Source organism: Pinus tabuliformis, chromosome 1_2 (assembly GCF_031772625.1).
Source record: "Pinus tabuliformis cultivar Carrire ecotype Pingquan chromosome 1_2, CPIR1, whole genome shotgun sequence".
Classification (NCBI taxonomy): domain Eukaryota; kingdom Viridiplantae; phylum Streptophyta; class Pinopsida; order Pinales; family Pinaceae; genus Pinus; species Pinus tabuliformis.
This window is the reverse complement of record NC_142298.1, coordinates 761,377,222-761,400,391: the sequence shown is the minus strand read 5'-3', so window position 1 is coordinate 761,400,391 and position 23,170 is coordinate 761,377,222. Positions and strand designations below refer to the sequence as shown.

General features: G+C 41.1%; 1 pseudogene; it reads right to left on the bottom strand.

Moving 5' to 3' along the window:
* Nucleotides 1-1,324: 1,324 nt before the first annotated feature.
* LOC149208030 (uncharacterized) lies at nucleotides 1,325-1,855 on the bottom strand (annotated as a pseudogene).
* Nucleotides 1,856-23,170: the final 21,315 nt, after the last annotated feature.

The window sequence follows — 23,170 nt, the reverse complement described above, 5'->3', positions numbered from 1 at the left end:
ATTTTGGAGACAGATTTAAGGTGGAGGCATTCACTTTTATTTCTTAGTATCAAACCACCACCAAGGTTCAAGGTTAAATTCTCACCCTAACAATCCGCACTTATATTTTTGTCTTTGAATAATTTATTTGCTAACACATAAGTTGCTTGATGTTCATTTGAATCGATGGTTTCATACCTCTATTTGAATTGTAATAGTGACCCATGAAAATGTCACAATACATAATGATGCTCCATTTCCTTGTACCCCAATAGTCATTGGAAGATTATATTTATATATCACCATTTTATTTTTCTTGAGATCTCCATTAGAAACACTAATTGGGGTTGACTTAATGAATAATGGGTAGCTCAAGGAATCTTGCATTGCATCCTTCTATCGTATATGCATTCACATTTATGCTCACTAAAATCCCTTTTGAAGATTCACTTTTCTAAAAAACAAATCCTCTAATTTTTTAATAATGTAACTATTTTACGTTCCTTTCCTCTGCTTCGGGGGTGTACTAGTAATACGTCATAGGTGTTTTGAAGGGGAAGTTTCTCTAGAGGACCTTTTTCATCTTTCCAAAGCTTGTTGGGATAAGGAATGTATTTGCACTTTGTTGTCACACAAATATCATCGACATGTATACTTCAAGACTATTGGGAAAGGGCACATATTTAAACTTTGTTGTCACACGAACGTCATCGGAGCCTCTGCCTCTCTTTATGCTTCTGACTCTGCCTCTATTTCTACTTCTGTCTCTGCTGACGCTTTCATCGGTTGACCCCTTAAGCCTGTTGCTACCTGGAAATGCTTCTTCAACTGAGAATAATAGTAATTGAGAATGCAGCTCCACCAAACAGAGCTTTGAAATGAAATATGCAAAGTTTCAAGCTTATCAACAACTGATTGGATTTTCGTTTGCGAATCAGTTTCATGTTAGTGGTTATGAATATGTTTCTTGTTAGTGGCTAATTGAAGATAGAGGAAGCCATCACTATGATGTGGGCTACTATCAAACTTGTGATTGGGAAAGCATTACTTTTATTTTTTCAGATGCCTAACGGTAATTCCCATGAAGGATGTTCAAGTGATTCTACTAATTATGGTGGAAGTTTGATGTCTATTATGTGGGAGATGATTGCAAAGGAGGTCCAAAAATATTTTGAAAAAATGTTCACCAATATGACTTTCTTTCATGGGATCGCCAAGGGATCAAAACCCTTTTGCCACCATTTCAACCGGTCTCAAGTTCAAGCCCTTTCAACTTCTGTAGAACAAACCCCTGAAACAACCATTGTGGCATTTAATGTAATGGACCAGAAGGAATTAACTGTAGTTATTCTTCTTTTGAATCTAAATATACAGAGATTGAAGAAAGTGAGATGAAACTGAAGTAAAAAACACCGTGATTGTCATTCTTTCTTCTCCTCTTTCAGAGTCTGGTGAGATTTAGATTCATCTTAGTGAAAGTTCCATTTTAGCAACTTTGATTCAACTATTAACCTCTAAAATCCCACCAAAGAGTCTGCCAGAGCCTAGCTGGGGTTATTATCACGGCTAGAACCCGGTCTCTGACAATTAGCATCTGTTTGATCAAATATGAGCCCCTTGGATGACTTATGTCGCTTACAATTATACACTCCAATAATTCCAATCTATTCTCATAACCTACAACATTCAACACAACATCACAAAGCCTGTTCGTGCTCTCCAGTAAACCCTTTCCCTTGTCCTTCAAAGCAATAAGATCTAGACGATTATTATTATGTTTGTTATTGTTTCCATGGATATCGTTCCTGTTATTCTTAAAACTATGGTGATTATTGTGGTCAATTTTGAAGGTGTCCTTGAAATCCAACGAATCCATGAGCTTCAACGAGTGTGTTGGCATGAAAAACTTCCCTAAGGTAAGGGTTGACAACCTCAACAGATTGAAGGCAGAAAATCAACAAGAAGCATATGTTCAAGCAAGCAAACTATACAAACTACCAAAGTTGGGTTTGAGAGGAGTACCCATAGGTCCTACGTTCGATGTCAATCCCATAGGGTCCAAACCCTCTGCTTCCTCCCAAGTGAGCAGACCTGCAACACAGTTCAGAGAAGCATATACATAGCAAGTAGTTCAAAGTGCATGCATAATAAACATGTTAGATCATCAAGCATAAACATATAAATCATGACATATTACACATGAATCATAAAAAAATGAGATCATAACATATCGGAAACTAGACAGAGCTTCTTTATTGATATCAAAAAAGAGTAGTGGAGAGATACAACCTGATTCAACCACGGAACTAAAGAAACCTTCCTCCGGATCCATCCAGGCCAAGCCCCAAAGATCACCTCTCAAGCATGTGCAAAAAGATGCCATATAATGAAGGATGAACATCTATGCAAGGAAACAGGGTTTCCTATGACTGGGAGTGTAGGAGGCACATGGAAAATTAGACTTGATCTGGGGACCGAAAAGACTATAATGTCGATATCCTATCTCCTTGATGTGTTTAGGCATTCACATTATGTGTATAAATACCACCAGAAATCAGTTGATTCAGTTAGGCCATAGGCTCCTGTAGGTGGGCTTTCGGTGAAACCCATAAACCCCGCCCAAAAAATAGGATATTATTTTATTTTTTCATATTTTAAATAATATACGCGGGTTCTGTATTATGGTACCCACGTGTGTACGCGCTTCTTAAATGGAAGAGATGCGTATGGAATTTAAACTATTGTTTTTTAATAAATGATCAAGTATGTATGGGAAAGGGCTGCCCAAGGCCATACCAGAGCATCAAAACTACATGGGTGTTGAATGATGCTATAACAGATGCCCCCTAATATATGAGGTTAGAAAGGGTACATGATGGCCGAAACATATTAAGTACAAAGAGAGATCATTTGATAACTTAAGAGGAGATCACCAAATTCCATCCCACTGAATACCTGTGGAAGGAGTCAGAAAGAATACTCATGTCTGAGGCGAGCATACCCATGCTCAGAGATAGTAAAGCATGTCCATTGATCAAGTATAGAGCATATCCAACATGTATACATACGTGTACAAATAAGACTGAAGAATATGTAGGTTTTAACCCTGTACAAAATTATTTGCATATGAATTCTAAAAACAGAAAATAAACAATGGCGAGAGCATAAAACATAAAATAGATATACACAGAGATTTCCCTAGGATCCCAAAACCGAGACTACTAGATTAATTTTTCATTATATTCCTTTCAATGTTAGAACACATATATATACATGCCGAAGCATTCATAAACCCCAATCCATTAACCCTGGATTAGAACATAACCACCGTTCCCTTGATTGGATCTACAAGATACCATGGGAAGAAAACCATCATGCCCAAAATCATGTGCAAAACCCATGCACAAAACTATAGGTAGGTCCACCCACCTAATATAGGGTCCAATTTTTTTTTTCCCGGGGCACTGCCCCAGACCTCGTGTAGGGGGGCTACCACCCCCTCTATGACCCCCCCGCTGCGCCCGACACAATGAAGGGGGGGCTTCTACCCCCCCTCTAACCCCTCACTTCACACGCGAGCCTAGTTGTGGAAAAAAAATAACACACCCAACATTCTCCCACTTGTTGTTCTCTTTCCACACAAGGGATCACATGAGAGATTAGTCATTGGTCCACCCCCTTGCAACACCCATTTTTTTACTACAACAAGAAAACTTCTCAGTGCTCACAGACTTTGTCAAGGAGTCTGGAATATTCTTCAAAGTGTCCACATTTACCAGCAACACCTTTTTGTCCTCAACCATATCCCTCACAAAAGTGATACTGAACATCAATGTGCTTTGTCTTTGAATGATAACCCGGGTTCTTTACGAATAAAGTTTCTCTTTGGCTGTCACCGTCTATCCTTATAGCTCATTGTACTAACCCCATAATTGAACACAATCTCTATAACCAAACTGCTTTCTTGCTTGCATGAGTGGCTGCAATGTATTCTGCCTCTATAGTCTAAAGTACCACTACAGACTAGGTCTTTCTCATCCAACTGACTACACTTCCAAATAGGTTAAACACATTACTCCTTTAGATATTCTCTGATCCAGATCTCTAGCCCAGTCTACATCAAAAAAGCCACGAATGTCCAAAATTCTATTCAATCCTAGGCTTCCTTGGTAGCACAGACCAATCACTAGTGCCACACAAACACCTGAAAACCCACTTCACTGCTATCCAATGCTCCTTCCTTGGTTTTGACATAAACCTACTCAATACTCTCACTACATGTGCAATGTCTAGTCTAGTCTAGACCATTCCATACATTAGGCTACCGACTGCACTTGTGTATGGAACACGAGACATGTCCTCTTCCCTTCTTGTGTCTTGGGACACTGTTCAACATATAACTTTACACCTACAGGAATAGGAACCTTCACCAGTTTACTATCCTTCATATTAAACCTCTATAGTATTGTCTTGACATACTTCCTCTAGTTTAACCAAAGCTTCCTCTTTGCTTGATCTCATTTAATTTCCATGCCCAAAATACAGTGTGCAGCACCAAGATCTTTCATGTCGAATTTGGAGGATAATTGGGTCTTCAAATCCTGGATAATTTCTTTGTCATTTCCAACTAACAACATATCATCCACATACAAGAATAGATAAATAACACGTCACCAATTACTTTAAAATACACACAATGATCTTCTTTTCTTCTGGTGAAGCCAAGTCCCCGTAAAAATGTATCAAATTTTTGATACCACATCCTTGGTGACTGTTTTAAACCATACAAAGACTTTTTTAACTTTCATACCATTTATTTCTTACCCTTCATTGCAAAGCCTTAATGTTGCTTCATGTAGATCTCTTATTCCAGATCCTCATGAAGAAATGTTGTCTTCACATCCATCTGTTCTACCTCAAAATAAAAAGCAGTAACAACAGATAAAAGTAATCTAATAGAAGCTACCTTGGCAATAGGAGAGATTCCTCTTTGCACGATCTCGTTTAATTTCCATGCCAAAAATATAGTCTGCAACACCAAGATATTTCATGTCGAATTTGGAGGACAATTGGGTCTTCAATTCCTGGATAATTTCTTTGTCCTTTCCAATCCACAACATATCATCCACATATAATACCAAATAAATAACATGGTCACCAATTAATTTAAAACACACAGTGATCCGCTTTGCTTCTGGTGTAGCCAAGTCCTCGTATAAATGTATCAAATTTTTGATACCACGTCTTTGGTGACTGTTTTAACCCATACAAAGACTTTTTTAACCTGCATGCCAGTTATTTCTTTCCCTTCACCGCAAAGCCTTCATGTTGCCTCATGTATATCTCTTCTTCCAAATCCCTGTGAAGAAATGTTGTCTTCACATCCATCTGTTCTACCTTAAAACCAAAAGCAACAACAACAAATAAAAGTAATCTAATAGAAGCTACCTTCACAATAGGAGAAAAAATATCACCAAAATCAATTCCCGACACCTGGGAATGACATTTTTCTACCAATTGACCTTTGTATTTCTCCACCTTTCCTTCTTCATTCGTCTTCTTCTTAAACACCCATTTTCTTCCATTGGGTTTCCTTCCAGTCGGTAACTCCACCAGATCCCAAGCCTCATGTTTGTCCAAAGATGTCATTTCAACAACCATGGTCTCTTTCCAGAGTTTTCCATCCTTTGAATCTACTACCTCCCCGACAATTATGGGATCACCATTAGTAAGAGATAAAGGAAAATTTGAATAGAAAGTAGATGGACTCTGCCTTTCTAGTTGCCTTCTTTCTCGAATTGATGTACTCACAACTGGAGTTTGTGGCTCTTCATCTTCTGGTTCCTCTTCTGTTGTAGAGTCCGATTCTTCCTCCTTTAGCTCAAACTCTATCTCCTCAGGTTCCTTTGGTAGGAATTCATGTTTAATAACATCTTTCACCTCTCTAAACACCGCATCTCGGCTGCACACAACCTTCCTTGTTTATGGGTTCCAAAGCTTATAACCTTTTAAATCATCCTTATGCCCAATAAAGATGCACCTTTCAGATTTACTATCCAACTTGGTTCTTTTTTCCTTTGGAACATGTACATATGCATCACAACCAAATACCATCAGATGTGAAAGAGAGGGTTTCTATAGGTTTTAACCCCGTATAGAAATTACCTGCATATGAATTCTAAAACACTTAAAATAAACAATGCGAGAGCATAACACATAAAACACATATACACAGAGATTTTCCCTTGGATCCCAAAGCCAGGACTACTAGCTTGATTTTTCATTATGTTCCTTTCAATGTTATAATACATATTTATACATGCCGAAGCATCCAATACCATGGACCGAAAACGATCGCATCCAAAAAACATGTGCGAAAATCATGCACAAAACCATAGGTGGGTCCGCCCATCCTAAAATAGGGTCCAAAACCAAAATTTTCCGGGGCGTTGCCCCGGACCCCATAAAGTGGGATTACAGGTACGCCTCAAACCCCCTATGATCCCCCCCAATACACAATCGACACAACAAAGGGGGGCTCCACCCCCCCTCTAACCCCCCGGTTAACTATGTGGGCTAGTCGCGGAAAGAATATAACACAACCCAACATTCTCCCACTTGTTGTTTTCTTTCCACAGGGGGCCACAAGAGGACTTAGTCATTTTTCCAGCCCTGAAACACCCATTGTCTCTCTACACCAAGAGAACTTCTCAGAGCTCACAGATTTTGTCAATGCATCTGCAGTATTCTTCAAAGTGTCCACCTTTACCAGCAACACCTTTTTGTCTTCTATCATATCCCTCACAAAGTGATACTGAACATCAATGTGCTTTATCTTTGAATGATATGCGGGGTTCTTTGCCAAAAAATTGCACTTTGGCTGTTATAGTCTATCCTTATAGCTCCCTGTACTAACCCCATACTTGAACACAATCTCTGCAACCAAACTGCTTCCTTGCTTGCATGAGTGGCTACCATGTATTCGACCTCTGTAGTTAATAGTGCCACTACAGATTGTTTCTTACTCATCCAACTGACTGCACCTCCAAATAGGTTAAACACATACCCACTTGTAAATCTTCTCTGATCCAGATCTCCAGCCCAGTCTGCATCAACAAAGCCATGAATATCCAACATTCTGTCCAATCCTGATATTCCTTGGTAGCACAAACAATAATCACTGGTGCTACACAAATACCTGAAAACCCGCTTCACTGTTGTCCAATGCTCCTTCCCTGGTTTTGACATAAACCTGCCCAATACTCCCACTACATGTGCAATGTCTGGTATAGTATAGACCATTGCATACATCAGGCTACCGACTGCACTTGAATATGGAACACGGGACATGTCCTCTTCCTCTTCTTGTGTCTTGGGACACTGTTCAGCAGATAACCTCACACCTACAGGAATAGGAACCTTCACCGGTTTACTATCATGCACATTAAACCTCTGCAGTATTGTCTCGACATACTTCCTCTGGTTTAACCAGAGCTTCCTCTTTGCCCAATCTCTTTTAATTTCCATGCCCAAAATATAGTTTGCAGCACCAAGATCTTTCATGTCGAATTTGGAGGACAATTGGGTCTTCAAATCCTGGATAATTTTTTTGTCATTTCCAACCAGCAACATATCATCCACATACAAGACAAGATAAATAAGAAGGTCACCAATTAATTTAAAATACACACAGTGATCTGCTTTGCTTCTGGTGAAGCCAAGTCCCCGTATAAATGTATCAAATTTTTGATACCACATCCTTGGTGACTGTTTTAACCCATACAGAGACTTCTTTAACTTGCATAACAGTTCTTTCTTACCCTTCACCGCAAAGCCTTCAGGTTGCTTCATGTATATTTCCTCTTCCAGATCCCCATGAAGAAATGTTGTCTTCACATCCATCTGTTCTACCTCAAAATCAAAAGCATCAGCAACATATAAAAGTAATCTAATAGAAGTTACCTTGGCAACAGGAGAAAAAATATCACCAAAATCAATTCCTGGCACATAGGAATAACCTTTTGCTACCAACCGAGCTTTGTATTTCTCCACCTTTCCTTCTGCATTTGTCTTCTTCTTGAACACCCATTTGCTGCCAATGGGTTTCCTTCCAGCCAACAACTCCACCAGATCCCAAGCCTCATTTTTGTGCAAAGATGCCATTTCATGAGCCATGGCCTCTTTCCAGAGTTTTCCATCCTCCGAATCTATTGCTTCCTTCACAGTTCTGGGATCATCATCAGTAATAGATAAAGAAAAATTTGAACAGAAAGAAGATGGACTATACCTTTTTGGCTGCCTTCTTTCTCGAACTGATCTTCTCACACCCGAAGTTTGGGGCTCTTCATCTTCTGATTCCTCCTCTGCTCTAGAGTCTGATTCTTCCTCCTTAAGCTCAAACTCTATCTTCTCAGGTTTCTTTGGTTGGAATTCATGTTTAATAACATATTTTACCTCTCTGAACACCACATCTCGGCTGTACACAAACTTTCATGTGACTAGGTTCCAAATCTTATAACCCTTTAAACCATCCTTATACCCAAAAAAGATGCACTTTTCAGATTTATTATCCAACTTGGTTCATTTCTCCTTTGGAACATGTACATATGCATCACATCCAAATACCCTCAGATGTGAAAGAGAGGGTTTCTTACCAGTCCATACCTCTTGTGGAGTCTTATCCTCCAACACTGATGAAGGTGACCTATTGACCAAGTAACATGCAGTATCCACCGCCTTTGCCCAGAATTCCTGTCCTAACCCGGCACCACTGAGCATGCTTCTTGCCCTTTCCATCAATGTCTTATTCATTCTTTCTGCAACTCCATTTTTCTGAGGTGTATATGGAGTAGTCTTCTATCGTGCTATACCATACTTCTTACAAAATTCTTCAAATTCCTTGCTGCAAAACTCTCCACCATTGTCTGTCCTCAGCACCTTTATCTTCTTCTCTATCTGATTTTCCACGAGAGCCTTAAATTCTTTAAACCTGTCAAACGCTTCAGATTTCTTCTTAAGGAAATATATCCATGTATTCCTTGAGAAGTCATCTATAAATGATACATAGTACACAGACTTACCTAGTGATGGAACCTTCACAAGTCCAAACACATCACTGTGCACAAGTTCTAATATCTGTTTCGCCCTCTTACTACTAGAGGGGAAACTTACCCGATTTTGCTTCCCATATACACAATTTTCACAGAAATCAAAATCCAGAGAGCTGTTACTCATACCTTCTACCATACCTTTACCATGAAGTATTCGAAGGCCCTTGTCTCCAATATGTCCAAGCCTTTGATGCCACAACATGGTCTTCTCTCCAGAGACCACCAAATTTTCTACTCCACTTTCAGGAACCACAGAACTATTGCACCCATCAATAACAGTGCTACCTTGTAGCTTGTACAGAGTTCCAAGTCGAACTCCTCGCATCAATACCAATTCTCCCCGAACCATTCTGCAGGTATCTTTCTCGAACACTGTTTTTACACCTGCATCATCCAACTTGCTTACAAAAATCAGATTTCTGGCCAATGCAGGAATATGCAGAACACCCGGAAGTGTTCTAACCTTTCCACCTTGCAGCTTCAACTTTACTTTTCCACGACCAATGATTCTAGCCTTCCTATCATCCCCTAAGAAGACATCACCACCATCATATTTCTCATACTCGCAGAACCACTCTCTATGGGGAGTGAAGTGAAAGGATGCACCCGAGTCAATCAACCATGCCTCATGATCTACATGTGTACTTGAAGAAGCAAAGTACACATCCCCACCTTCATCTGAGGTTGTTTTCTCCTTTGCAGAAGAAGCATCATCAGATCCTTTTCTTTTATCAGGACCTTTAGATTTACAGTCCCTTTTTTAGTGCCCTTCCTTTCTGCATTTCCAGCACACCACCTTTATAGGTTTTCCTGGAGATATAGATCTCCCTCTAGATTTAGATCTCCCACTCGGTGACTTATTTTTGTTTTTGTTCTGGGACCGTTCTCGTACAGACAAGGCATCACCATTCTGGATCTCCATATTTTTCCGTCTCATTTCCTCCATCAGTAAGGATGAGACTATTTCATCAAACTACAAGGTGGTTGCATTGCGACCTATTGCAATAACCAGACTATCCCACAAATATGGTAGAGAACACAACAAAATGATGCACTTATCTTTATCTGAAATTTTAATATCAACAGATGCTAATTGACTTACAACAGTATTAAATGCGTTCAGATGCTCTGTCATCGAGTCTCCATCCTTCATCCTCAGGTTGTACATCTTTTTCCACAGGAACAGTTTATTCACTAGAGACTTAGATTGGTACAAAGTCCCTAAATTGTCCCAGAAAGCCTTCGCCGTAGCTTCCCCTGATACATTCAGCAATACTGAATCTGAGACACACAATCGTATTGTGCTCTTTTCCTTTTGATCCAACTTCTTCCATTCTTCATCGGACACTCCCGTTGGTTTAGTACCCGGATCTACCGCGATCCACTGATCTTTATCCACCAATAGATCCTCCATCTTGAGTTTCCACAACTCAAAACTCTGACCATTAAATTTCTCGATCTCAATCTTTCCACTGCTCGCCATCTTCTTTCACCACCATAATCAATCTCGCAGATCTCCCACTGAACAAGGTCTACCACAGGCCTGAGCGAAACCCCTCAATAACAAAGGCGTCCCCTTGAAGCCAAAACTGCTCTGATACCAAATGTAGGTTTTAACCTCATACATAAATTACCTACATAAGAATTCTAAAACACAGAGAATAAACAATGCGAGAGCATAACACATAAAACACATATACACAGAGATTTTCCCCTGGATCCCAAAACCGGGACTACCAGCTTGATTTTTCATTATGTTCCTTTCAATATTATACTACATATTTATACATGCCGAAGCATCCAATACCATGGACCAAAAACCATCGCGTCCAATACCATAGACCGAAAACCACTGCGTCCAAAAAACATGTGCGAAAATCATGCACAAAACCATAGGTGGGTCCACCCATCCTAACATAGGGTCCAAAACCAAAATTTTCCGGGGCGCTGCCCCAGACCCCATAAAGTGGGGTTACGGGTATGCCTCAAACCCCCTATGACCCCCCCCCTTGCTACACAATCAGCGCAACGAAGGGGGGCTCTGCCCCCCCTCGCTACACAATCAACGCAACGAAGGGCGGCTTTGCCCCCCCCCAACCCCCTGGTTAACTACGTGGGCTAGTCGTGGAAAGAATATAACATAACCCAACAGTTTCTTACCAGTCCATACCTCTTGTGGAGTCTTATCCTCCAACGCTTATGAAGGTGATATATTAACCAGGTAACATGCAGTCTCCACCGCCTTTGCCCATAATTCCTATCTTAACCCTACACCACAGAGCATGCTTATTACCTTTTCAATCAATGTCTTGTTCATTCTTTCTACAACTCCGTTTTTCTGAGGTGTGTATGGAGTAGTATTTTTTCGTGCTATGCCACACTTCTTACAAAACTCTTCAAATTCCTTTTTACATAAATTTCCACCATTATCTATCCTCAACACCTTTATCTTCTTCTCTGTCTAGTTTTCCACCAGAGCATTAAATTCTTTAACACTGTCAAAGACTTCAAATTTCTTCCCAAGGAAATATATCCATGTATTCCTTGAGAAGTCATCTATAAATGATACATAGTACACATACTTACCCAGTGATGGAATTGACACAGGTCCAAACACATCACTGTGCACAAGCTCTAATATCCCTTTCGCCCTCTTAGCACCAGAGGGGAAACTCACCTGATTATGCTTCCCATATACACAATGTTCCAAAAAATCGAAATCCAGAGAACAATTAGACATACCTTTTACCATACCATTACCATGAAGTATTCGAAGACCCTTCTCTCCAATATGTCCAAGCCTTTGATGCCATAACATTGTCTTTTCTCCAGAGACCACTAGATTTTATGCTTCACTTTCAGGAACCACAAAACAGTTGCACCCATCAATAACAATACTACCAAGAATCTTGTACAGAGTTCCAATCCGAAATCCCCACATCAATACCAGTGCTCCCTAAACCAACTTGCAGGTATCTTTCTCGAACACTATTTTTACACCTGCATCATCCATCTTGTTTACAAAAATAAGATTACTGGCCAATGTAGAAATATGTAGAACACATGGAAGTGTTCTAATCCTTCCACCTTGCAACTTCAGCTTTACTTTTCCGCGACCGATGATTCTAGCCTTCCTGTAATCAACTAAGAAGACATCGCCGCCATCATATTTCTCATACTCGCAGAACCACTCCTTATGGGGAGTGAAGTGAAAGGATGCACTTGAGTCAATCAACCATGCCTCGTGATCTACATGTGTACTTGAAGAAGAAGTCAAGTACACATCCCCACCTTCATTTGATGTGTTTTTCGCCTCTAAAAAAGGAGCATCATCAAATACTTTCCTTTCTCAGGAGCTTTAGATTTACAATACTTTTTGAAGTGCCCTTCCTTTCTTCATTTCCATCACACCTTTACAAGTTTTCCTGGAGATTTATATCTCCCTCCAGATTTAGATCTCCCACTCGAGGAATTATTTTTGTTTCTGTTTTGGGATCATCCTCATACAAACAAGGCATCTCCATTCTGGCCCTCCACATTTTTCCGTCTCATCTCCTCTGACAACAAGGATGAGATTATTTCATCAAACTTCAAGGTAGTTGTATTGCTACTACCTATACAAACAACCAAACTATCCCACGAATCTGGTAGAGAACACAACAAACTGATGCACTTATATTCATCTGAAATTTTAATATCAACAGATAACAACTGGCTTATCACAATATTAAAGGCGTTTAGATGCTCTGTCACCGAGTCTTCATGTTTCATCCTCAGGTTATACATTTATTTTTATTTTTATTTTTATTTTTTTATTTTTTTATTTTTTATTATTTATTTATTTATTTATATATATTTTTTATTTTTTATTTTTATTATTTATTTATTATTTTTTTTGCTGTAGGAACAATTTGTTCACCAAAGACTTAGACTGGTACAAAGTCCCTAACTTGTCCCACAAATACTTCGCCGTAGCTTCCCCTGATACATTCAACAATACTGAATCTGAGATACACAACCATATTGTGCTCTTTTCTTTTCGATCCAACTTTGTCCAATCTTCATCTGACATTGTTGTTGGTTTAGTACCTAGATCTACCACGATCCACTGATCTTTATCCACCAGCAGATCCTCCATCTTGAGTTTCCACAACTCAAAACTCTGACCATTAAATTTCCCGATCTCTATCTTTCCACTGCTCACCATCTTCTTTCACCGCAAGAATCGATCCTGCACATCTCCCACTGAACTGGGTTTAGCACAGACCTGAGAAAAACTCCTCAGCAACAAAGGCATCCCCTTGAAGTCGAAACAACTATGATACCAAATGTAGGTTTTAACCTTGTACATAAATGACCTACATATGAATTATAAAAACAGAAAATAAACAATGGCGAGAGAATAAAACATAAAATAGATATACACAAAGATTTCCCCTAGATCCCAAAATTGGGGCTACTAGATTAATTTTTCATTATATTCCTTTCAATGTTACAACACACATATATATATACATGCCGAAGAATTCATAAACCCCAATCCATTAACCCTGGATAAGAATATAACCATAATTCCCTTGACCGGATCTACAAGATACCATGAGTAGAAAACCATCACATCCAAAACCATGTGCAAAACCCATGCACAAAACCATAGGTAGGTCCATCACAACACACAACATAATACATAGTGGATCATCTGATCATAGTTGCAAAGGAACACAATGAAGCTATGTCTCAATATCAAATATAGAAGAAAATCTAATCAATGATGCTCGAAGAATGTGTAATCACTGATGCTACATAACTGATCCTCATAATAGTACGAAGTCATATAGGTGGAATAGTGATATTTCATAAACTAGGGTGTCAACATACAAAATGCTGCTATGATGAACTACAACATATAAGGGTGGCTGGTAATGTAATATTCCCTTTCTTGATATGGTCAAATTGTATGGGATCTGCCCACGGTATTTACTATGGTATTTTGCCATGTTATCAACCCATGGTATTTGCCTTCGGTTTTCAAGGGAAAATAATAAAATAAGGTTCTAGAGAGTTGATCAAGCCTTTAAAAGGGGACAAAAGCTAGGCATTTGGATCATTTTGAGTTATCTATCCTATTGTGTTTTCTTGAGAACTTGGCAAGGCCAGTTCTAGTTTTGATCCTAGGACAAAAACCATGTGGTGAATTTGTCTAGTGGATCCATCAAGGGTCCATAATTGAGATTCAGTGTCTTTAATTTCTTTGTTGATAGGAAGACATACATGCCACAAGCACGGGATTTAGTATGTCTTGTGTGGGAATGTAACTTTTTTTTCAATTAATTACATAAATAAGAGGCCACATTCTCATATCTGTTTTATGTTCGTTGTTTTTACTGCAAAAATTTTATTGGAACACCTAGAGTGTACTAGATCTGTTAAAATTTTTGATGTTTGGGATTTTACAGTGGTATCAGAACTGGTTTTTCTGCCATCTTGAGGGTTTCTAAATTGAAACAAAAGAGTATTAGTTTCGGTGATTCTCCATGGTCACCCTGGCTAAAGATCTTGTCAATTTTGGTGGTTTTCCATAACTACCCTATTTGACCATTGCAGGATCTATTATTGAGTTCAATTCAAGCAATCAAATCTTTAGATTTACTATATCCAATTAAATTTTCATATTATTAAGGATCAACCTTGGTTGCTGAGGGCATCGAATTAATAAGTCAAGCTTCTCTCCAAGGATTGGTTATCGCATCATTGTTGTAGGGCTACTACCAAGGAGAGGACTGTTAAATATGAGCCACATAAACCCCGAATTTGACCAATATGGAAGAAAGCGCACTACTGAAGGGCCGAAAACCATCAATCACTGGAAAAAGCCTTTATGCGAGGGATCTATAGGACAGAGCATTCCGGAGGAGTCGATAAACGAAAATATCAAAGGCTAAGAACACATTACAAATCTATACGGACCCCTATGTGCAGAGTTTATGCAGTAAGACTTGGAGCAGTGGTTGTAAGGGCCAACAATTGTCACATCGATGTGGAAGGTTGCGCGACTGTTGTGTGATGCTGTAAGAAAAAGAGCGACTGGTGCATTAATGTTGCAAGTGTCACCAACGACTACCACACCGAGGGGAGAGGGTAAGCATTGGAGAAAATTATGCAAATGCCTTGGGCCTACATATTAAAATAATCATATATATTTATTTGGTGGGGTTCCAATTATCTTGTTGGGTATGATTATTGGCATAAAGAAACTTTTTATTTTTATAACAAAAACCCTCATGGCATTCTAGCTTTCTCATATAATATTTGGAGAATTTTCATATAAGGCTCATTACAGTGGTGAGAGGGCCATCATCGACTGAGTGTAATAGGGTTATTGTAGGAAGAAGTTGTCGGATAGACGCCAACAGAGGAGAGATATTATGCCTAGCAGAGGTCACTGAAGCCTTAGGGTTAGGATCTGGGGAACAAGACAGTGGACGCCTGGTGTTAGAGATCTTCACAATTGTAGACCACAGAGGCAGGGCGTATAAGCCATTGATTTCCCTAGGCCTGCGACGCCAAGCACCTGACTAAATACTGCTAAAGCCAACAATTAGTTGGGTTTTGTTATATTCTTTCCACAACTACCCCAAGCACATGGATTTGTGCATGGATTTCACACATGGTTTTGGGCATGACGGTTTTTTTTCCATGGTATTGCGTAGATCCAGTTAAGGAAACTATGATTATGTTGTAATCTAGGGTTAATGGATTGGGGTTTATGGATGCTTCGACATGTATATATATCTATATATATATATATGTATTGTAACATTGAAAGGAACATAATGAAAAATCAATCTGGTAGTCCTGGTTTTGGGATCCAGGGGAAAATCTCTGTGTATATCTGTTTTATGTTTTATGCTCTTGCCATTGTTTATTTTCTGTTTTTAGAATTCGTATGAAGGTAATTTCTGTACAGGGTTAAAACCTACATTTGGTATCAAAGTTGTTTTGGATTCAAGGGGATGCCTTTGCTGCTGAAGGGTTTTTTCTCGGGCCTGTGGTAGACCTTGTTCAGTGGGAGATCTGCGGGATTGATTCTTGTGGAGAAAGAAGATGGCGAGCAGTGGAAATATAGAGATCGAGAAATTTAATGGTCAGAGTTTTGAGTTGTGGAAAATCAAGATGGAGGATCTGCTGGTGGATAAAGATCAGTGGATCGTGGTAGATTTGGGTACTAAACCAACAACAATGTCAGCTGAAGACTGGGTGAAGTTAGATCAGAAGGCAAAGAGCACAATATGATTGTGTGTCTCAGATTCAGTATTGCTGAATGTATTAGGGGAAGCTTCGACGAAGGCTTTGTGGGACAAGTTAGGGAATTTGTACCACTCTAAGTCTCTGGTGAATAAATTGTTCCTATGGAAAAAGCTGTATAACATGGGGATGAAAGATGGAGACTTGATGATAGAGCATCTGAACGCATTTTAATACTATGGTAAGCCAATTATTATTTGTTGATATTAAAATTTTAGATGAAGATAAGTGAATGAGTTTGTTTTTTTTTTCTACCAGATTCATGGGATAGTTTGGTTGTTGCAATAGGTAGTAGTGCAATTTCCTTGCAATTTGATGAAATAGTCTCATCCTTGCTGTCGAAGGAGATGAGACGGAAAAATATGGAGGGCCAGAATGGTGATGCCTTGTCTATACAAGGACAGTGCCATAATAGAAATACAAATAAGTCCTCTAGTGGGATATCTAAATCTAGAGGGAGATCTAAATCTCCAGGAAAACTTGTAAAGGTGTGCTGGAAATGCTGAAAGGAAGGGCACTTCAAAAGGGACTGTAAATTTAAAGCTCTTGAGAAAGGAAAGGGATCTGATGATGCTCCTTCTACAGAGGTGAAAACCACCTCAGATGAACGTGGGGATGTGTACTTGGCTTCTTCTTCAAGTACACATGTAGATCATGAGGCATGGTTGTTTGACTTAGGTGCATCCTTTCACTTCACTCCCCATAGAGAGTGGTTCTGCGAGTATGAGAAATATGATGGTGGTGATGTATTCTTAGGGGATGATAGGAAGGCTAGAATCATTGGTTGTGGAAAATTCAAGTTGAAGTTGCAAGGTGGAAGGATTAAAACACTTCTAGGTGTTATGCATATTCCTGCATTGGTCAAAATCAAATTTCTATAAGCAAGCTGGATGATGTAGGTGTAAAAACAATGTTCGAGAAAGATAACTGCAAGATGGTTTAGGGAGCATTGGTATTGATGCAAGGATTTTGGATTGGAACTATGTACAAGCTTCAAGGTAGCACTATTATTGATGAGTGCAACAGTTCTGTGGTTCTTGAAAGTGTTGAAGAAACTCTAGTAGTCTATAGAGAAAAGACCATGCTATGGCATCAGAGGCTTGGACATATTGGAGAGAAGGGCCTTCGAATACTTCACGGTAATGTTATGGTAGAAGGTATGTCTAATATCTCTCTAGATTTTGATTTCTGTGAAAATTGTGTATATGGGAAGCAAAATCGGGTGAGTTTCACCTCTAGTGGTAAGAGGGCAAAACACATATTAGAGCTTGTGCACAGCGATGTGTTTGGACCTATGGCAGTTCCATCACTAGGAAAGTTTGTGTACTATGTATCATTTATAGATGACTTCTCAAGGAATACATGGATATATTTCCTCAGGAAGAAATCTGAAGTCTTTGACAAGTTTAAAGAATTTAAGCCTCTAGTGGAAAACTAGACAGAGAAGAAGATAAAGGTGGTAAGGAAAGATAATTGTGGAGAGTTTTGCAAGAAGGAATTTGAAGAGTTCTTTAAGAAGTGTGGTATAACACGGTAGAAGACTACTCCATACATGCCTGAGAAAAATGGAGCTGCAGAAAGAATGAACAAGACATTGATGGAAAGGGCAAGAAGCATGCTGAGTGGTGACGGGTTAGGACAGGAATGTTGGGCAGATGTGGTGGAGACTACATGTTACCTGGTCAACATATCACCTTCATCAGTGTTGGAGGATAAGAATCCACAAGAGGTATGGACTAGTAAGAAACCTTCTCTTTCACATCTAAGGGTATTTGGATGTGATGCATATGTACATGTTCCAAAGGAGAAAAAAACAAAGTTGGATATTAAATTTGAAAAGTGCATCTTTATTGGGTATAATGATTGTTTAAAAGGTTATAAGCTTTGGAACCGAGAACCAAGGAAGGCTGTGTACAACCTAGATGTGGTGTTTAGAGAAGTGAAAGATGTTATTAAACATGAATTCCTACCAAAGGAACCTGAAAAGATAGAGTTTGAGCTAAATAAGGAAGAATCAGACTCTGCAATAGAATAGGAATTAGAATATGAAGAGCCACAAACTTCAGTTGTGAGAAGACCAGTTCGAGAAAGACGACATCTAGAAAGGTATAATCCATCTGCTTTCTGTTCAAAATTTTCTTTATCTATTACTGATGATGATCCCAAAACTGTGAGGGAAGTAGTAGAATCAAAGGATGGCAAACTCTAGAAAGAGGCCATGGTTGATGAAATGGCATCTTTGCAAAAAAATGAGGCTTGGGATCTGGTGGAGTTTCCAGCTGGAAGGAAAACCATTGGCAGCAAATGGGTGTTCAAGAAGAAGATGAATGCAGAAGGAAAGGTGGAGAAATACAAAGCTTGGTTGGTAGCAAAAGGTTATTGCCAGGTGTCGGGAATTAATTTTGGTGATATTTTTTTCTCCTGTTGCCAAGGTAGCTTCTATTAGATTACTTTTATTTGTTGCTTCTACTTTTGATTTTGAGGTACAATAGATGGATGTGAAGACAACATTTCTTCATGGGGATCTAGAAGAAGAGATCTACATGAAGCAACCTGAAGGCTTTGTGGTGAAGGGTAAGAAATAATTGGTATGCAAGTTAAAAAAGTATCTATATAGTTTAAAATAGTCACCAAGGATGTGGTATCAGAATTTTGATACATTTATATGGGGACTTGGCTTCACTAGAAGCAAAGAAGATCACTGTGTGTATTTTTGTTGGCTTGATGGGGCCTGACCCAGGTTCGGAGTTATTTAGCCAAACAAATCCTTGTACTACTGGCCCTTTCGGCAACAACCCACAGAGCGCGGACTGAGGTCTCACCTGAAGCAGTATGGGGGGATGCTAGAACCAAGTTTCCGCACCCTTGAGATACTTGAGGGGTCGATTTAGTCCGATAGTGAATATCTTTGCGCAGGTCACTTCGCGCACTTTCCTAACCTGCGAGGCCTTCGCGCCCTGCTATACTCAACTTCGCGCAACCCTAACCAGGGGACGAGGAGCTTCCGCACTGCTAAAGCAGTGATTTGTGCTATTTCCCCAATTCACACCACAGATCTTACTTATCTTCTTATAACAGTTATGCGTAAACATATACTTTATATTATATTCACTTATTCAGCACATTCATATAAGTTCACGCATCAAATCAACAGTAAACTTGCAATTCATACCCAATATACATCGATGCATAGAACAGGAAAAGATACATAGAAATATTGTAAAACTTCTCTTTATTAATGCTTTAATCAGTTACAGACTCAACCTGCCCTACGCACTCAGCTTCAAGGGTTCGCGCACTCAGCTGCGGACTACTAGGCCTCTGCGCATTCAACTATAGAGCCTTCTCCTACTCTACGACCCAAAGACTCGACTTTACACTTAGACTCAATGCTTCATCATTAGATCTTCTATGGATGACTTCTTGATTGTCTCTTTACACTTAGAGCCTCGCTCTATTTATACAATCCCATGGTCCGTGGACCATGTGTAGAACTCTCAAGCCGACACTACATTACAAAAGTGAGGGCGGACAATCCTATGACTTAGTTACAACTTCGCGCTACGCGCCCACAAATCGCAGAGTCTTTACATCGGACTTAGTCAAAACTTGGGCTCTAAGCCCCAAAACTTACCTTGGGGGGATCCTGTGCCCAACAAGCCCCCAACAAAAACATTGTGACTCGCCCTCGAGTCACTCTGTCGCTGCGGATATCTTCGTGTGGAGACCTCCCAATTTTGCTCGGACTGCTGCAAGGTTGGCAGCGCAATGAGCGGCTGTCTGTTGTATCTCTTGGACGCACTGTTCGCAGACCGTGGTATTTGAACTGCTTCCCTATATCTGCTCTTGCGTCCCTTGCATTTGCACAATCTTGCCTTCAATTTTTGCTATGATTACGAAGGCCTCGTCTATCCAAGGTTGGACGCGCGCCTTCAGAACAGCTTATCTATGTCACGCTGCATCTACTTTCTCCTTAAGCTCTTTGGCTTGTTGCATCCATGCGAACCTCTGTGTAAGGGCCACCATCTGCGCGGTCCCTTTGACGTTCTCATACTGTTGCTGTAGCTCACGCACCTCTATTTCTAAGCGCTGTATGTTCGGGTCCTCCTGTAGAGTGGTGAGGACCTCGAACGATTCTTCCAACATTTTGGTGCAGTCCTTCACTGCACTGCTGATCTCCTCCATCCCCGATGTAATGGCACTGGCGCATTGTTCCCTTACCTCTAGAGGAGTTGAAGTCTGTGCCTTCAATCGTAGCTCTACTATCTGGAGGTTCAGCTCCAGCTCGACCTTGGCCATCTCTTCTCGCGCCTCGCGCACTCCTGCTGCTAACCTCTGGATGCAGGCCTCTGCTGGTGCCTCTTCGAGGATGGCCAACTCAAGGCCCATCTAGCAGGCTTCCTCAACCACCTACACCATCTGTCAGTTTTGTGCCATAACCTTGTCATGCTGCAAGCTTAGTTGCTCCATGTTGATTCTTTGTTCACTCAACACCTGTAGTGCACGACCCTCCCTAGCCCGCAGTTCTGTAGTCACTCCGTCCTACAGGACATAGAGAGTCTCCCAAGGGAGCGCAAGCATGTTGATTCCTACCCTTTTCAACGCACTGACCGTAGGCCTGTCGGCTTCATTTTCTGTAACCAGTGCCCCTTCTGGTAGCGCTATTGTGTTGGTCGTGCGGGCTTGCAACATTTCCTAAGCTGCGGCCATTTTTACTGCGATGTTGGTCGAGAGAGTACAAGCCTGGGGAGCGCACACTTGCAACTCCTGTATTTGTGCCCAGAGGGCCCCCAACACAATCTGATTCTCCTCTGCCAACTGCTGGAGGGCCTCCGTGGTGACTTTGCGCACCGTCTCCCCTATATTGTACAGATCTCCCTTAGTGAGGGTGATTAGGTCGAAAGAAGTCTTAGACACTTTCGACTTCTTTCGCGGCCCCACTTGCTCTCTCAGGCGCTGGTGCTTTAACTGTGTAGATGTTGTTTCTGGGTCCGCACCAGCCTCCTATGTCTCTATCTCCATTTCTTGTTCCTGCTCAGGCGAAGGTGACTTTCGGCCCTCGTGCTCCTTCTGTGCTTCCGCCGCTGCTGCCTCTTTCCTTCTTTTCTCTACCAACTGCGCCATCCGCAGTTTTGTCTCCTCCTTCTTCCGCTGTGCAGCAGACTTTTCCATTTCCATCACGGAGAGGGCTAGAGCGCGCCACTCCAGCGACCATGACTCCAGCACGGTGAATATGACATCGTCTATGGCTCGGTATGGGAGCTGATTCCACTTCTTCGTGGGGTCCTTGCGTGCCCTGATGTAGACGTGATGGAAGTCTGCCTTAAACTCCGCGAGCTTTGTAAGCTGTTGTAAATAGTGGGCGATAACCACGGCTGGTAGTTAATCCCCATTCTGATGTTCATCTCCATGAACACCTAGAATATTTTACTATCTTGGATTCGGTGCGCGTCTTTAGTGGCCCACAGCGAAGCGTACTTCACAGCCTCCGGGAGATCCCTCACAATTGTGGGGAACTGGCTGTCCTCAGGAAATTCCCTAGCCACCAGCACTATGGACAGCAGAAGCCATGCATAGTGGAAGGTTTTCCCCTGTTCTTGTGCCTCGTGACAATTCTCCAAGAACTCCTTGCACAAGAATTTGGACCAGTTAAACTGGACCCCCTCTACGCACTATTCGGCAAGTGCAACCACTGGCGCGGGAACCTCATCCGCGTGACACTTTCGCATGACCTTACCCGCCAGTATCTGAGTTGCAACTCTGACTACCTTGTTGTTGATACTGGAGATCACGTAGCCCCTCTTTTTCTTCTCCAGCTTATATTTCTTTTCCATGGCCTCCGCGATGGCCAAATCACTGCTTTTACCCTTCGAAATATCTACTGGGTCTTCCCCTTTACAAGGGAGTCGGGTAATTCTATGGATCAGGTGGACCGTGATGGGGGTGGGCTCCTCCAGCCACAAACACCCATCATGCACTAGGCAGAGTAGCTGCCTGATGACGAAGATAGTCACTGGGGCGTGATGGTAATGCGACACCTAGAGCAAGTTCAAGAACTCTGCCTTTTCGACTCTGCGTAACCACTTGCGCGGCTCCAACTCTATGACTCTCGCCACGGTGTTTTGCTTTGGCTTCATGATCTGCGTGGTTTCCAAGTGTGGGAACTTTTCATGGTCTGCGAGGTCCCAATCTTCAAACTTCAGACTCGGCACCCATCCCAAGTGCGCTCCTTCAAAAATTATATTGTTAGGTAGCAATGGAGTCTGCAGAGAGCTCTTGCACTCGTCTAGGTCCTTGGGCACCTTTTCCTTCCCCTTCTGTGGAGGAACATACGCGGGCAGCCTAGTTGGAGGGTTCACGCCCTCGGTTTCTTCCTCCATGTCTTCGTCCTCATCCTCTTCTATCAGGATGTCCTCAAGGTCGTCCTCCTCCTCATCGGTTTCCAAATTAATCGCTTTCCTTTTTTCTTCCATGGTCAATTTAGTTCTCAGCGAGTTTCGAGGGGACATGCACACCGAAATCATGGGCTGCTTATCTTTCTTGGATCTCAGTGTGCACAGTGATTTAGGGATTTCCGCAATTGTCTCGGCGCTCTCAGGGGCATCCTCTACTGTCATGGCCTGCGCGGCTTCTTCAGCAGTCATTTCTCTGATTTCCCTGGCTTCTTCAGATGCTGCCATTTGGTTTGTCTAGAAATCTCTCAACTGCTCAACTGGGGACTCAAACAATGCTCTCAACAGGTTAAACAGTTTGCGGTTCAGAATACTCTGGGCGCA